This window comes from Ipomoea nil, unplaced genomic scaffold (assembly GCF_001879475.1).
Source record: "Ipomoea nil cultivar Tokyo-kokei standard unplaced genomic scaffold, Asagao_1.1 scaffold1834, whole genome shotgun sequence".
Lineage (NCBI taxonomy): Eukaryota > Viridiplantae > Streptophyta > Magnoliopsida > Solanales > Convolvulaceae > Ipomoea > Ipomoea nil.
This window is the reverse complement of record NW_017618262.1, coordinates 1,110,954-1,130,453: the sequence shown is the minus strand read 5'-3', so window position 1 is coordinate 1,130,453 and position 19,500 is coordinate 1,110,954.

The window sequence follows — 19,500 nt, the reverse complement described above, 5'->3', positions numbered from 1 at the left end:
AGGAGGCTTTGTCCTGGCTACTTGAGCGGGACAACATATCAGTAAGTTTACTCACGGATTGCATGGAATTGGCTGTGATAATCAGGCACCATCACACGCCGATCCATTCGTACGTTGGGGTCACAGTTGACCAGTGCAGAACGTTTATGTCGTTGTTTAATCGTATTACTTTGGATTACATCTCTAGGCAGGTTAATTTACATGCGCATACTTTAGCTACGTTAGCATTTACTCAGGATCAAGCTATGTACTGAAATGCTATCCCACCTGATGCTATTTCGGCTTTGATTCATTAATACAATCGCAAGATTGACCTTCAAAAGAAAAATTCACACTGACAAAACCCAATTGGAAGTGGAGCAACTCAAAACAAATTTTCAAAATGGCCAATTAAGTGTTATTTTCTTTTTGCTAATTTGCAAATATTCTAATATGATAGTAGAGCCCACTTTACTCATGATATTGATTGACACCTTGAAAATTTTCTATATATACATGCATGCATAATAATTTTTAGTTTATTGTACTATTAAAAAATTGAAAATTTGACTTATAAGTAGTCAATTTGAGACACAATTTTGAGTAAGCTCCATTAAATATTTTAATCAAATTAAGAAATGAATTTTATATGGTTAAGTACTTAATTAAAATTAGGCTCCATTAAATATTTTAATCAAATTAAGAAATGAATTTTGTATAGTTAAATACTTAATTAAAATTACTAATAGGTGAATGAGAAATTAATTTCAAAATGTAATCATATTGTTACAAAAATGTTTTATCCACATTAATAATATATGAATGTGGCTGTGAAATATAAACTAGAGTTAATTTCATCAGAGATCCTTTGTCTTTGATAACAATTCCAAATTTAGTCCCAGACTATCATTTTTGTCAAGGTTGCAAAAAACGTTAGGCGCTCCCTAGGCACCAAGGGAGCTCCTAGGCGCCTATTTATTTTTTATTTTTTAATTAATTATTTATTTTTTAAAAAAATAAATTAAAATTAAAAATTGTAAAATTCACTAATAAAACATAAGATTCCTCTAGTTTTTTTCTTACAAATTTTTACATAAGTGGTTGTAAAATCGTTTTGAATATTGTTAAAACCATCCAAATACATTAAAAAATTACAGTTAAGAACAAAAGAAGCATTTTTTGAACAAAAGAAATTAGAATCGAGTCAAAATTTATGTCTTACCGAACTTTCTACACTTAAAAAAAAAAAAAAAAAAAAAAAACTAAAAAACTAAAAAACGCTGGTTCGGCCAGCCGGTTAGGCGCCCGGTTCGGCCGATTAATCGCCGCCTAGCCGCCCGGCCTCGGAGGAGGCCGATTCTGGCCGAATCATTCGCGGCCGGGCGGCGCCTAGGCGTGATTTTTGTAACATTGATTTTTGTCATTTAACATCCTAGACTATTATTTTTTGGACACTTTTAGTCCATCTCATGACTTTTCTTATTTTTAATAAGGGCATTTTTGTCTCTTCATATTTTCCTTTTGTTATTTTTCCAGTTTCAAGTGGTTTAATTGGTTTATGACTTTACTAAAAATCGGTTGAAAATATGGTTACTAAAAATCAGAGGTTACCTAAAATTCTAAACCAATTGAAACCATAAAAATAACAAAAGAAAAATATGAAAAGACAAAAATGCCCTTACTAAAAATAGGAAAATTCACGAAAATGACTAAAAGTGTCCAAAAAATAATAGTCTAGGATGTTAAATGGCAAAAACAATAGTCTGAGACTAAATTTGGAATTGCCACCAAAGACCAGGAACCTCTAGTAAAATTAAGTCTATAAATTAGCTAGCTAGCTAGTATATAAATATTTGAACTTTTTTTTTTTTTTTATAATGTAAATTGTATTATTGAAGTTAAAAAAAAAGTGAGCTCCACCTTGACTCTTAGAAACATATTTAATACTCTTTTTGTTTAAAATTTATATATCGAGTTCATTTAATGAGATCTGACTCAAATTATTTATAATTAATTTTTTTTTGTAATATTTAGTTTAATACATATTTAGAAATTATATAAAAAAAATATTATCACATCAAACACAAAAAGAAATCAAATTTAAAAATTATAAGAAAATATTAATAAAAATAAGTTAAGAAAAAAGTGAATTTAACTAGAGGGAAAGTCACAGGATCAAATCCCGGTGATGGGGTATTGACTCATTGAACTATAACAGATAGAGAAAGTATAAAAAATATACTACCTTATAACAAAATCAATAATACTCAAATAAGACAAGTAAACCGAGATAATGAAAATAACATTTTGTTGTATTAATAATTACCCTATATATAAAAGTCATTGGCAACATGGTATGTATATAATGCCATTAATTTTCATGGAAAATTTGGGATGACACTACACACTGATGCTGTCAAAAAATGGAGTAACATGTCACATGTGAATGCTGTCATATCGCTACAATTCTTTTGCATGTACGCTGTCATGTCCATACATTTTTTTTCCTTAAAAAATTATTCATTTTTTTTTCTTGTATGTATCACTTCACACTACACATCTGACGTTTTATGGGACAAACGTAAGTTTATCACTCCCCTTTTTGTTTTCAAAGTCAATCATCTCAGACTACAATGAACTTTTGGACTATGCCCACTATACCACTACTGCACTGATAATGTTTCACTAACAACTAATTAACTTTTTTTTTTTTAATAATATATATCAGATTTAAACGACATTAACTTTTATGTTTAATTATATGATCCCAAAACAAGGATTATCTCTTTATTTATTTATTATTTTTCACGACAAAAAGTGCATGTTCCAATTAAGAGTTGACTATGTTTAACTTTCCAGCAATATTTCAGCCTTCTATTTAACTTGAACAGTAGTAGATGTTGGGGAACATAGGATATGAATCATGTGCAATAATAAAAGTAGACATGTTCACACAATAATATTAACTTCAACTAATATATAGTCTTATATATCCAAATGGTTTTTTTTTTTTCTTTCTTTTTGATTGGAGTATACACACAATATATGATGCATGTGCAATAATAAAAGTAGACATGTTGACACAATAATATTAACTTCAACTAGTGTTGTAGTATCAAAGAGATGATGGTTCGAATGAATTGTTTTTTCTTTTTTTGATTGAAGTAAAGAAAAAACAAAATGCAAACACACATACACAAAATATAGAAATATTTATTATCCATTTAATTGTTTTAAGACAATGATATTAAAATAAAATGAAGTAAAGAGCCAATTTAATTAACCTTACCATACTAATTAGGAGGGGAGTGTAGCATCATTTTAAGGGAAAAAAATTTAGCTACCTTAAAAAACTGGGTCGAGTTTGAGGGGAGTAGGGGGGGGGGGGGGGGGGGGGGGGGGGGGGGAATAAGGGGGTTGAATAGACTTATAGGCAATTTATAACTTGTTAACAATTTTGTAGGAAATTCTTTTTGAGGTTGATTATGTGAGTCCATTTCTCAACAAGACCTTTTAAAGTTATGTTGAAATTTTAATTGGAAAATATTAAAAAAAAAAAAAAAACATTAAGATAAGACATTTGCAATGAACAATTATCTTAGCACACACTAATAAATAGATTTGTAAAAACTTATTTTTTAAATGAATAAAACTAAATATGAATATAAAATACAATAAAGTAAAGTGAGTGAGAGAGTGAGAGAGCGAGATTTATACTGGTTCAAGGATGATGTAATATAATTACTCTACTCTACTCTTCTCGTTTGTCTACTAGGGGAAAAATTCACTATTAACTTTGTCTTCGACAAATTACAAATGAACCAAACTTGTATTTTGATTACCAAGCTAAGTCTGCCACAAGTTTGTTAGGTGTTTCATTAGACTTCGATCACATAGTTTGCGATTCTTCCTTTTATGCTTACTGTAGAGATTACAACACGTATTCAACCAATGTTGATAAAATCGCCAACTATAAATAGCCTCTAAGTATTACAAGATGATGCTTGAAGTTTTAAGAGTTTTTGAGTATTTTGGGGTGATCTTTGAAAAGTTTGCTGAAAGTTTCTCTAAGTGCAAGTTTTGATATCTTGTATGTCTTGTATTGTGTCTCTTTTAACATTCTTCACTCTTATTTATACTTGGATTCAAATTTATCCGTTGGAGAAAGACAAATTTAAAATATGTCACTTGTAATATTTTAATTCACATTGTTATGACATTCTTCACTCCTATTTATATTTGAATGTTGACTTGATTTGTTTGTCTTTTTATATACTTTGCAAAATTTTGTCTTTCTTATACACCAAGTTTGGTAAACCTTCCACCAATTGTTTGTGTGATATAATAATTTGTTTATGGGCTTGATATTTAAATGATTTAGCCTTATATGACATTCCCAACATGCACTATTTGTACCTTTGGTAATTAGACAATATTTAATTTTCAGTCCCCATATTATTTTATTTTTTTTGGGTCTTTGACAATTAGTGACCTTAGAAACCCAAATCTACCTAGATTCTTCTTCTTCTTTTTTTTTTTTTTTTTTAGTCCAAGAGTAGGTGAACTATATCCATTGAATGTATTATATTCATAAGGAATCCTTGAATACCTTTTATGTGCATAACTATTTAATTTTGAAAATCATTTTAGTTAGTTGCATTCTTTTGCAATTGGGAATTTGATTGTTGTTTGAACCTTTGAAAGGCAGAAAACCTATACTTATTCCATTGTTTTGCATAAATCGAACAATAAGAATTTGTGAGGAAATAATCCCATATTCCAATTCTTGGAAACCTTCCCTTATTCCTTTGGGTTCTTGCACTAAACCTCTTGGGATAGTTTCTCTGTTGTTTGTTGCCTTGTTATCTCACAACTTTTGTCTTACTTTTCCGAACAGAGTTTTGAGTAGTAAGTCGGGGTTTATAGTCTTATTATATCCCAATCCTGGTCCCACTGTGCTTCTTGACTTGATACAAACTTTACCAATGGAATTCCTTTATTGATTAAGCATTTGGTCAATTTTTCATGGGGTTAAGAGCTTGTGGAGTTATTGCCAATTCCAATTTTGTCTTCGAGTGATTTATGCATATTTATGATTTTATCTATTATTTTCGATGAATGAGTAAATAATGTTATAACCTCACACAAGTTGTGTTCTCTAACTTCTATTGATTTTCATTCTTCTCTTAATTGAACATTATATTTCAAAGAGTGTATCTTGCAAATTCTTAATAGATTTATGAAGGAGAGTATTTTGGATGAGTGTTGTCTGATAGGGTATCTTCACATCGGATATCGTTCTCGAAGGACTGGCGATAGAAGTTAAGCTTTTTGTCTCTCAAGCACAAGGTAATAACCCTTCAATTGGAAATCTAACCCAAAACAAAGGTTTGGATGATGCAATAGCGAAAACAATTAACAAATGAATGAGATAACAACAAAAGAGAAAAACATAGGGGATTAAGAACTTGGATTAGAACAAGAAAACAAAATCGAATAATTGGGAATAAGGGAAAAAGTCAATTGATTAGATAATTTATGTCATATTGACTAGGAGGAAGCCTTTCTCAAAGGCATTCCACACTCTTAGAACACTTAAAGGACATTCCCATTACTCATAAGTGGCTAAGAAAGGTTTCATCAAACACTTGGTGCCCTAGACATCACATACCCCGTTTTTCTCAAGGTGAAGCATGGTCTATCGACCCCTTGAGCCAAGATTAGGTTGTCACCTTCTAATCAAGACTCAATCATGTTGCTCAACATCATCCAAATCAATTAAGTCTCATCTCCCCTACTCAACCAATTCAAGATCATACCTCAAAAGTCCTAATCTACATCCCTATCTCCCTCCTAAGAGATCTACTGACACATATTCAAGATAGAAAAATGACAAGAAATTAAAGATCAAAAGCACAACCCATAACTATCAGAAGATAATAGATCAAAACAATCAAAGCAACAAGTAGAATTGACAGAAATGAAATAGAGATGAACTTATCTATATTGAGATGAAAGTAGAAATCTTCAATCCTTGATCCGAAGTAGAAATTAAAACTGAATCTAAGTAATTATTATAATTTGAAATTGAAATTGACAAGAAACTGAATCTAAAAGTACTGGAAATTAAAAAAGGTGAAAATTACTCTAAATGTAGTCTAAAGAATCCCATAAGGAAAAGTAAAAAGCTGCTCCTAAAATTCTAATAACTCCTCCCTTTTATACTTCTCAGATATGCTTGCATTACAATGTCTGTTACGACTTACGAGTGTAACGTGCCTCGTAACAACAAGAGTGAGTTGTGGATGCCTTCCATTATGAACTTGAGTTATGCTTGTATTGTTACTCGCAGTAGCAGAACTGGCTCGTGGACGCCTCCTATTACAAACCACGTTACAAGCGTGACACTGTTCGTAATAGTATAATTGACTTTCTAATGTTCCTTGTTATGAACCCTTGTTACAAGCATAACACTGCTCATAACAGTAGAGGTAGCCTTTCTGATCTTCAGCGTTACCAGTCTTGTTACGAGCGTAACACAACTCATAACAATAGAGATTTGGCTTCCATCATATTTCTACCCCATTTTGTCTAAATACGCTCTTTATGCCATATCCTCTTCCCATCCCTCTAACACGTCTGGGATGCTCATCAGTACCTAGGGTAATATGCAATATATCTTGTCTTCCCAACTCAACGAATTCTCCTTGAACCATGATATCAAAAAACAAAGGTGAAAAGTGCATCTCTTGTTGACACAGTGTAACAATAAGACCATTTTTCAATTCATCTAATTTGTCTGGATTAATAACTTTTCCACATATAGCATTGAAAAAGAAACAAAGCTTTATAATAGTATATATATCTCAACTTTTTAGACAATATACCTCTAATAGACACTGGCAATAGTTGTTGATAACTTCTAAATGCTAATTGGGATTAATTAAGGAATTAATCCTAGCCTTCCTTGGTAACTTCTTCCTAAAATCCTAAAATTTCATAGTCGAAGGACTAGAAATTGACTAGTCTTCTTGGTGTACCTTGTGCCTTGTGTGTAGTACCTCAATCCCTTATTCATCCAAACCTTAGTAAGGGTAACTTGGTCTTTTCATTAGTGAGAGGTGCTCATGTTTCCCTAGCAAGCTAGACCTCTTGTCTTCATTCCATGCTAGCCAAAGTTCTAAAAACTCTCCAACCTCTCTCTAAAAGAATCCTAACTTTCTCTCCAAGTCAAAAAGGGAACTTCCAAGCTTTTCATAGTCTTCCACCAAGATTCCAACTTTCCAACACTACAAGGCTAGGAATGGTAAGATCTATCTTTCCCTACCTTTTCCTTACAAGATTCCTCCATCTTTTCTCTAAATCTTTCTTCTACCTTGTGGGTTTTGGGAGTTTGTAGAAGATCTAGTGGTGGGTGAAGTTCTAGGTTGATCTAGAGGAGCTTTCGTCTTGCTTTGAGGTTGAAGAAGGTGTTCTTGGTCTACAAGAGGTAACCTATGCTACACAAAACCTATTTTCACTTGATAAGAATGATTATTGGCTTCTATGTGATATTCTTGATGTGTTTGAGTGATTGATGCATGATCTTGTGATAATGCATTTTTAGAGTTTGTATTTAGGGTTCTTAAATGCTTTCATTTGAGCTATTCATAGGTTCAAGTCATATCTTTTTTGTATGGAATATTTGGGGTCATTTGGACTTGAACTTAGCCTTGTAGAAGAAAAACTGCGAATGCTGATTTTTGGGTGCAGGACGTACCCCGCGGGTGGAACCATGGGTGGGGGCCTACCCGTGGCCCCACCCACGGGAAACATGTTTGGTGACTGCGGGAAATTGTTCCCCGTGGTCCTTTCCTTTTTGATACTTGATGTTTTGGCCTCCCGTTATTGAATTGTTGAGCTTTTGTGAGTTTTCTTGATGTTTCGTATGTCTAGAACGATGTGTTAAGAATCCATGTTAGGATTTGGCGTCTTGAATCATGCTAAGGGTCCAACCTTGTGATTCGTTGGGCTATTATGAGTCTTGAAGGTTCGTTGGAACCATTTTGGTTTACCCGTTTGATATGCATGCTAGTCTTGGTGTCATTGATGCTAGTATGTGTTGTTTGTCCCTTTCTATTGAGGATTGGCAACTCGTGTTGCCAATCATGTTGGTATTGGATTGAGGTCCGTTGTTGTTGAGTATCGTTTCATGTCCTTTATTGAAACCCCTTGATTGAATCCCTTGATGTGATCCCGTGTGTATGATCATTCCTTGATTAAGCTATTGTTGAGCTTATCCTTGTTGTACACACTTTGTGTGGAATCTAGGTGTTGTTGTATCTCTAGATTCCGTATGTATTGACTCTTGTTGAGATGATGGATTGATGTGATGAGATGATTGAGCTGGTAAAGTGGACAGTGTGGGGACTTATGTGTGATTGCATCCGGTAGTGGCTGGTTTAAAGCTCCGGATTGCCGTTTGGTTACTTGTGACTTGTGGGCAACATGGGAAACTCATTCCAGTTGCCAGAGATAGTAGCTAACCCGTTGAGCTTGGAATCTCAATAGGGGGTGTATACACTTAAAGTTGCTAGCTCTGTTTCCATTGGGCTGCGGTCCTTGTCATTGCGATGACACTATGCATGTGATCCGAGTCGTTGCGATGACTACGTGATACATGATTGTTGATGTAGAGCCCTCCACACTGATCCACTATGCATCGAGCCGTGGTGCTGACTCCACGGTATATGACTTGGTGTGATGGTGTCCTATGTGGACTTGGAACTCGTTATGGTGTGAATCTGGCCTTCCATTGCTTAAGAGCATGTCTATTGTGAATCCTTCGTTGTGTGTCGTATGTTGTACCTTGTTGTTGAGCTTGTTGCTTGTAGTTCTATCGTCTTGTTGAGTATGTTGGTCTTTGACCTTTGTTGTGAGTGATTGATGAGTCTATTGATGTTTCCTCTACCGGCTTTAAAATGATATATACTATATTCCCAATTTCAAATGCTTTTGATTATATCTATGTATATTATGATACTTAACATGTGTTGATGGGTTACCAGCAATATTCGCTGACCGTGTGTTATTCCCATGTATTACAAGTTTTGAGTAGATGCCGAGCGCGCTAGATGTGGACGCTAGATAGAGTAGCTCCCATGTTTAGACGTTTACTTTTTGTTGGCATGTGTGCCTAGATTAGTGGCCTGTGTGCCTAGACTTGTAGTATCTGTTCATATACTTTCTCAACCTACTGAAACACAAAGAGCTAATAACACCTCAACTGAAGCTCGAACTCACAACTTTCCAAATGAAAGTCCAACCCGGATACCATTGGACCACATAGTCCTGGTATGTTGTTTGCTCTTAATTTTCTCATATTACAACACTTTTTGCAAGGACAAAAGAACCTCTCATTATTCAGAAGAGACATTTTGTAAAGTCTAAAATTTGTCTAACTTCGTCTTCATATTCCTTACTAATTCGAGAATCATTCATCCAACTTTTATCCATCACAAGTCAATCTAACATAATATTAACCATATATAATTAAACTTTTGTTAACACTAGCTAATTCAACAAATATCTAAATAATAATAATATAATAAACAAAACTAATTTATTGGAGAACGGCGGTGACAGCGGTGGTTCTCAGACATCGATGGTAGTGGTATTCTCGGATGACGGTTAGGCAGTGGTGCCAGCGGTAGCTGCGGAGAGAAGAAAAAGAAGATGTGGAGAATGGCGGTCGGTGGGAGAGCAGTGAGGTTTTTTGGAAGACGAGAGATTTTTGAGGTGGAGAATGGTGGTCATTCCGTAGGCTTGGAGTCTTTGGGGCGCTAAGAAAATGGAAATTAAAAAATTAGGGCTACAATGTCGGTTATTACATAAAACCGACGTTGTAATATATATATATATATATTTTTTATTCATGAATAGATACAGCGTCAGTTTTATCAAAAAAACCAATGTTGTATATGTTGTTGTTTATTTTTATATTTTTATTAAAACAAAATATGACGTCGTTATATATAAATATTTTTTTTTATTTACTAAAAATTCTGTACTATACGACATCAGTTTTATAGAAAACCGACATCGTATATATAGGGATTAAAAAATAAAAAAAACAATAACAATATGACGTCGATTTTGGAAAAAACCAACATCGTATATCACCTATTTAAAAAAAAAAAATGAGTAGTACATACATCGTCGGTTGTTTAATTAATCGTCGTCGTAAGTGTTCTTTTTATTCATTGTTTTTTAGTTTTGCTATACGATGTCGGTTATTTGGAATAACTGACGTTAAAGGTTTATTTAAAAATATTATAAATCTTCTTTTATTTTTTACGTCAGTTTATCTAAAGACTAAAACTACAATTTATTTCAAAAGTTATGATGGTATATTGCAATAACAATAACTGAGGCACTAAAATGATTATCAAGAAATAATCGAGTGACTGAAAATGTAATTTGTTTCTTTAATTTTTTTATACTCCATAATTAATAAATTTAGAATATGATGTAAATTTCAAATATTTAAAAACAAAATTAGAAACTCTATTCAATACACAAAATCAAATTTAAAAATTATAAGAAAATATTTAAAAATTAAGTAAACAAAAAATGTTAAATTCTACTTTAAATAGTAAATAAGATAGTAAAATATGATAGTAAGAATATTTATCTTGCTTATTTATTAAAAGTTAAGAAAATGCTAGTTAAGCTAAGATTTAGAAGCTGATTAACTTTATCATAAATTAATCATCAAATGTTAAAATTCCGAGTAATTTTTTTCATCCGTAAAACACTATGCTTAAAATTTAGGGGTGTCCTTGTTACAATTTGGTTTTTACCCAAAAACCCTAAGATGATTTTCCTGGTTCATTTTTGTCACCTAGTCCATTAAATGTCAATGAACACACATACACGACATCACTCCAATGCAAACCTGTGGAATTCAAGATGGCCTCCCTCTCATTCTGTGTTGTTAGTTTCAGAGTAATAAGGGGAGAAGGGGGTGGGGGGTGGGGGAGGGGGGGGGGTGGCTTCTCTCTCATTAAACATTCCAAGCATTAATAACTCGCCCCCCTCGTCCGCTAGCTACCTCTTTGGTTTTTAGACTTTGGATGATTTCTGCCCACTCATTCCTCCAATCATCCCACCCCCCACCAAAACCTCCATTTCTCTTTGGTCCCCCACTGTTAGTTGTATATATATATTATAAATGTGTGTGTATTCATTTTGGTACAACGATGTATTGCATTGGTCAATTTAATTGACATTTGAGTTAGAAATTAATTTGATTATATTGTAAGTAATAATTTATTGAGTGATTGAATAATGATGGATTCAACAGTTTTCAAAATAATAATAATAATAATAATAATAATAATAATAATAATAATAATAATAATGGATTCAACATTTATGTTGTAATGCCCTTTAATATATAAGTAATAGAAGAAAATCACAAATCAAATCTATACTCATAAATTAATCCAATCTAGCGAGATAGAGTAGCATCACGCCTTTAGAGAAATAATCAAGTATATGAAACTCAAGAAATGAGGATTCATGATAAGTCACATCAACCTGTACAAAAATTTACTTTCCTATTGAGATGTTTGATTGAACAAGACTATTATGTTAAATAGTTAAAATTTAATTATCTTTTTGGTAGGATCTATTAAGAAATTAATAATTTGATAGTACGCTATTGGGCGGAGGCTTGGAGTGTCATAACAATATATATATATATATATATATATATATATATATATATATATATATATATAGAGAGAGAGAGAGAGAGAGAGAGAGTTGAGTTCAAATGAGGACAAGTATATTATAGAGGACTGTGATGACAGATGTATTGTGTGCCATTAGCCTGTATGTCGTGTGCATTGCCGAATGTAGTCGTGTGCCACAGTTTGTATGTCGCATGCATAGATTTGTTAATTAATAGAGCTTGGGTTCAAAACCTGATGTTTACATGTATTTTTGTGTGCCATTATGTATTAAATTGTGTGCCTGCTATTAATTTGTTGTGTGCCTATTATTTGTCCGCACAGTCCTCTATATATTGTTGTCCCCATTTGAACTCAACCCTATATATATATATATATATATATATATATATATATATATATATATATATATATATATATATATATATATATATATGAGCAATTGAGAACACACTCTCAGGAAAAAATTGAGAACCAGCCTCAGTCTTACATCTATAAAAATCATAAAGATCATATCAAATTTAAAAAAAAAAAAAAAAAAAAAAACGGTAGCATTTTCGTAATTATCGTTAACTTCACTTTGCAAACTTGAACAATTAAATACGCATTATGTTTCTTTAAAAAAATAATAATATGCATTTTGTAACAACTAAATATGCAAACTTGAATAAATTTTAAAAAATCAATAAAAAAGCTAAATTTTTTAAATCTAAACATTAAATGCTAGACTCTAAACAGTAAAAAGTGATCCCTTAAACCAAATAAAACAAAAAGCTCAGTCATAAAATATAAAATTTAAACCCTAAGTGCAATGCATTTTTGCATTTTGCAAGTACAATCTTTTAATACTAAATGTGCAAACCTAGAAAATTTTGAGAAATGCATATCTTAGTGTTCAAGTTTGCATATAGTGAAGCTGGTGATAATTATGAAAATGTCACCGCCTTTTTTAAATTTGATCTTATTCGTCCGATTTTTCCAGATGGAACACTGAGTTTGGTTCTTAATTTTCTATTAAAGACTTGTTCTCATAAATATGATCCAATACACACACACGTATGCGTGTGTGTGTAAAGTGATAGTCAGCAGGGCCGGATTTTAGGCTGTGCAAGCTGGGCTACCGCACAGGGCCCCCAATTTTAGAGGGGCCCCAAATTTTAGAGGCCCAATATTTAATATTTACCTAGCTAGTTTAGAAATAAAAATTAAAAGTTTACAATTAATCTTAAAAGGTTCTATGAAGAGATGGTTGAAATATGTATTTATTGTCTTTTAACTTAGAGGTCAAAGGTTCGAAACTCGTATATGTTAGTTTTAAAAATCATGATTTTGGAGGGCCTCAGTTATTTACCAGAACAGGGCGACAAAAATCTAAAATCCGGCCCTGATAGTCAGATAACTAAGTTTGGAATTAACTCTAAAAATAATAAAGAGAATAAATCTAAAAGAATAGGATTGTGTGTGTTCCCTATCCCTACCCCCAACTCCACCAGGATTATATTACAATGTAATTCTCATCCCGATCTCTATTCCATGAATTTGTCATCATTTTCCTTTCTCGTCGAGCTAGTTCGGAGACAGTGACCATTTCTAGCTGCGCTTTCACTATTAACAATTGCTTTTGGTGTAACGATAAGTGTTTACGATCAAACAATTGGTATCAGAATGAGATCGCAAAACTCAGTTGAGCTTAGCCAACAATTATGAAAATAAATAAATTAAATTTGAAATTAAATAGAGTTAAATTCAACTCAAATTAGACCATTTATGGCCCTTCACACCATATGTATTATTCACTACTATATATGCATGTGGCAAAGAAGATTTATAGGGCGTATGGCTTAATAATTTTCTATGTTTTGAGTATTTGTATTTATTCTTGGAATTTATTCTTTTATATTTGAATTTGATTAGCATAATCAAATCACGTTTAAAAATTGTGTGACAATATAATGAATATATATTTAATCTGAACCCTTCCCACGTGATGTGACGAAATCTTAACGAGAAAATCTATTCTTCCCAACATTTCGTTTCATCACTTGCAATTAAGGGCGGCCTCACAAGTCACAACCAAATTATTTCGACAATTAATGATGTTTTCTTTCTCTCCCTCTCTCTCTCTCTCTCTTTACCCTAACATTATATATGTACATATGACATTGACATCCCTTCATAAAAAATAAAAATAAAAATAAAAATACACCAAAAAGCAGTAAAATTTTTTCAAAGGGGAGTGAATAAAAATAATAATCCAAAGAAAATGACGTGCAGTGGTATTGGAGGGAATTAAAGATTGATTATGAATTATTGAGAGTTGTACATACTAAGTTTATTATATTACTAGTTTTTTCACGCGCATTGCGCGAATAAGATAATGTCAATGATTATTTTTAAATAAGTACTTCAAAGTATATCAATGCAAGATTATATAGTAGATGTTCATGCATAGGTAATTGATTATCGAATTTGTATATTTAAATCAGTAATTCAAAGTATATAAATGCAAGATAATATATAAGAGATTGATTATAATTGTTACTAAAATAAATTTTAGTAACTTTGTAATAATACTAGTCTAAATATTTAGTCTTATAACGATAGTCTAAATACATATTATTTTTTGTTTAAATTTCTCTAAGTCTTCTTAATTCTCTTTTGGGTAGCATTGTCATTGTCTTCATCTTCAATACTTGTCATTTTCTTTTTTATTGGCAGTGTGTCATATGCAATTAGGTTACTGGTGGTAGCATAGAAGGCAACGTCATGCAATGAGATTATGGTGTAAAAAGTTTTAGATTTGTCTTGCTGTGTATATGATTGAGATCTTAGTTGTACTATGAACTCTTTATCTTGCAAGCGCATGTTGATATTATTGGCAGCGTTAGTTTTTTCCCCTACATGTTTCATGTGTTGTGAGATGTGTATCGTAGATTATCGTGTGAATGTATTGAACAAAATATTAATATTTATTATATTTGAATAAAATACTTAGTAAATAAATATATAACATATTTTGTATTATAACTTTCATATTTAATTACAAGATAGTTTAAAAATAAGACAATGGACAATATAGTGAATATAATTAATTAATGAATTTGAAGGTAAAGAATATTTGAATTGTAGAAAATAAAGATAATATAATTAATGAAATTATATCTCTTTTTAAATTTTTTTATAATGAATATTTTTTTTTTTAATATAGTCTTAGACATCTAATTCTAAATTAATTAAGTCATATGTATTATTTTTGGTTGTAGCTACTAATTTATTGAATTTAATAAGAGTAATAAAGTGGGGTACTTACTTTTCATCCACAACAATGAAGTCATTGATTTTTTTTTCAGTCATTGTTAGACAAATTGTTTTCGGAGTTTGTCAATGACAATTGCTACAATTGTTGTCAATAGATGATGATAATAAATAATACGCAATATATGGTTACAATAGATATTGTTATAATTTGGGAGAAGATATTGTTATAATGATATAGTAAAAATTAACTTACAAATTTTTTTACAAGTTTTCATGTATTGATTAAATTTTGAGAATGATGTGTAAACTTGTTCCAATTGGAGCCAGTGGGATGTCAGCATTGTCAATTTTTTGGAAAATGATTCTATAATTTTAGAGCCCATGTGTAGTTGTATTCTTATCAACAACTTTAATTTGTAGTTAGGTCGCGCAGGTCTGATAATGATGTAAGAACAATTTTATTCGATAAAAAAAAAAACAGTACAAGATTTGTAAAGTAATGTACAATTGTACCATTATAGAAATACATACAAAAGATATTAATACCATAATGGCCTAAATCATTCCAATAATGCAAAAGCATAATTGAAATATTGAGTCTTGTTGTAAATAATCAAAAGAAGATAATTAAATGTAAAATAATAATAATAAAGAAAAACTTAACCTGGCCAAAGGTATCCCTCCAGCCAAAAGACTAATCCCCATCCCTATTGTCAACATAATAAGTGGTAGGAGATCAGACTAGCCAAATGGTTTACTCCATTCACATGAGTTGGGATCAAACTTTCAACCTCATGTTTAAGGGGCAAGGTGTTAAACCACCACACCAATCATGTTAGTTGATTTTCAAGGTTCCTGATTTTTAATAGTTGATGCTCAACTTTGAATGTTATGTATTTAGTGGGACTAATTATTTGACCAAAGTTATGTTAGATTTTATATTGTATTTGTTTAATACAATTTTACATATTCGTAGTTAGGTCACGCATGTCTGATAATGATGTAAGAATAATTTTATCCGATAAAAAAATAATAGTACAATATTTGTAAGCTAATGTACAATTGTATCATTATATAAATATATACAAAAAAATATTAATACCATAATGACTTAAATCAGTCAAATAATGCAAAAACATAATTGAAATATTGAGTCTTGTTCTAAATAGAAGATTAATTAAACGAAAAAAACAAAAACAAAAAAAAAAACTTAACCTAAATTTTTTTTTTAATGCAAGAAAATGATTTTCAATGTTCTTGATTTATAATCTTTGATGCTTCACTTAGAATGCTACGTATTTTGTCGGGCTAATTATTTGACCAAATTTTATGTTAAATTTTATATTGTATTTTTTAAATACAATTTAACATATTCGTAGTATATGTTTAACAATTATGCCAACTCCAATTATGATGAGATTCGAACCTAAGACCTTTCTTATAGAAATTAATGAGTAAGTTAAAGAATAATAAATAGTTAACGAAATATTCTGTTATTAAAGTTTATACTAACGGAATGCAATGTTATTTAAAATAATAAAATACTATAATAAATGGCTTAATTTTATTGGCTCTTATTAGATTTGTAGATAATGTGCTATTGGGATATTATGCTGACACTTTAAGAAAAAAAAAAATCATTACATTAGGAGTAAATATTATGAGGAAAAAAAAAAGTCAAATAAGTTAACACACACATAAGTAGGTTCAAATTAAATAAGAACCACTCAGGTAAAAAAGTGTAGATTGATCTAAGCCGTTTATCAGGATCAATCAATAGTTGAGAGTTTTAGTAAAAAAAAGAATACGAGGTCAATTTTATAATTATTACAAATTTTCAAGTTTGTATTATTTATACAACTGACACCATTTCTTATCCTCTTATTTTTAGCAACCATTGATCAATCTACTCAAATGGAGGGATAAGATCAATCATCATTTAGGCGGAGAGATAAATTTCTTATATTTATAAAAGACTTTTAATTTGACGCCAAAAAGAATAAATACGTAATTAAATTAATTTGGTAAATTTTTCGTCACCCGGGAAAAGAATCCTACCTCCCTATGTGGGATTTACTTTCCTTATCATGAAATATGATTACATTGATCCGAACTTTCCTAAGCCAAAAATTACACCAAACGTGAGAATAATTTTCCATCTTTTAAATTCTCAAGAAAGTTTGAACTTTCTTGGCTGCGAAACGCCCTCTTAGGTGGAAAAGGAATTGCAATTCCATGAGAGATGAATAATGTGGAATAAAGCAGTAATTTAAATTTCAGTGTTTAGTTTGCATGAATAGAATTACTAAGAATTTCAATTTCAATATTTAGTAGTATACATGAGAATTGAAAGGAAATAAGAAGTATAAAGTCCAAAATGCCCATACTTATTATTTTTTTGAGAAAACAATATTTGAATTGAGATTGGTCTACTGATTGATGTTCTGTGTTGAGAGTTGAAGAAGAAGACACACTATAATCGAAAGAAATGTCAAACATCAATTTTATGTTAAAAAATGAGAATAGTAATTTTGTCACAAAGTTATTTTTTTCTTCCTAAAATTAATAGAATTGAAATACCAAGAGGGGCATGAGATTCTAATTCTATGAAAATGAGAGAATTTCAATTTCACAGAATTGCAATTTCTTCCAACCAAACGTAAGAATTTACTTACTTTTGACATTATGTAAAAATTAAATGGGAATGGAATTATAATTATCTCCAACCAAACGCCTAGTTAAGATTATAATCCTCATAATCATATATCTAGAAGTGGGGGAAAAGAAAGTTCATTTATGAACAAGTATGCACGATACTATAAATGAACAAAAATCATGCTTGTTCAGGTAATAAACAAATTTGTTCATTTTTATTAAAAAAAAAAACAAAAACAAAAACAAAACAAAACAAATTTGTTCATAATGAATATAAACTAATCAAACGACCCTCTATTCGAGATTTACCCTTTTTAATCATTTCTGAGGATTTTCGATCATCAAAAGTGATCAAAAATCTAAAAAAATTTGCTACAAAAATGTTGTCATTCTAATAATTTTGAAAATTCAAAAAAATAAAAATAAAAATTATAGCTACTTCTAACCAATCATCAAAAGTGATTTATAACACTTATTGTCCACTAATAAAGTTCGTCAAAAATTTGATCAATTAGGTTATTAAACGTGTCCCATTGAGTCACCGTGATTTACATCCTCCCACATGCTCTGTCGGGTCGGAGTGTGGGGGCCCTTAGGGTTGGAGATTCAGCCTTGGGGTAAGGTTATCAAATGTGTTCACAAATTGAGTTCTAACCACTAATAGTTAAAAATAAAAAATATGATTGGGACGCTTGATTCAATCTTCTGAGTTTTTGTTTTTTTTTTTTTTTCTCAATAGACCTCTATTATAATGTAGTATTTGTTCACACTAAGGTTCAAATCTGAAACTTCCCATTTAAAGGGTCACAATTATACCACTCAACCACATGCCTTTTGGCAAAGTTAATTCATGAAATTTTGTGATAGACATTAAGTGTTACTAATTCCACCTAACTTACGAAAAAAAATTAGGTATATATACCATACTAAAGAATAATTATGTAATTAACTATGAGATCCATATTTAAAAGAGTGTATTAAGATGGGAAAAGATCTTTACCCTTCTTCTTCACACCATCAAATGTGGGGTTCCATTCGATCCCCAAACCCCATATATACCAAGGACACCCACAACCCCACTTTTTTTTGTTTCTCACTCTCTCTGATCTTTCCATATTTTTCCTTTTCCTTTTCCTTTTTTATTTGTTGTTTTTTTGAACAAAATGAGGTAAGGATTTTTCATTTCTCAATTAACCTTGTGGTTTCACCGTGTACAATTTTACATTTCTAAGCAAGTTGTACGTCAACACTGATACAAAACAAAAGTTTACGCACTTCACTTCCCACAATCACCCCCCTTTGTAAAAAATACAAAAAATCACATGAAGAATAGGGTCTGACATGTGGTCTGATTGCTTGACTTACAATTTATCTCCACAGCATGCAGCTCTAGGGGTCGGTCCAATGAATTTAGCATTAGTCCAACAAAGATGAGATCACCTAAATTTTTTTTTAAAAAAATACCCAAACACTCACAAGAAGTAATTAACAAGCGAACCGTTAATATAATTATAAAGTTAGAAGACAAATGCCATTAAAAAGTTTTGGCCAAAGTTCTCAAAATCAAGCGTTTACTATTACCCAAAAGTAATAACAAGTAAAGAAGCCGATGAAAAAACAGAGGCAATGACGCGCTCGACTGGGCGCCATTGTGCACAAAACTCGTAGCTGTGCGACTGTACCTCATCTTTCTCTGTGCCGTGGGACCCACAAAAAACCCGTCCTTTACAGAAGGAGCTCATATTTTCTTTCTCCTCTCTTTCTCTCCTCCAGATCAGCTATGCTATTCTCAAAAGTGTGCAGAATGCACTAATGTAATGCTTTTAATAGTCAGTATCATGTTTCAATGGTGAAATGTTATTAGTTTCTCATT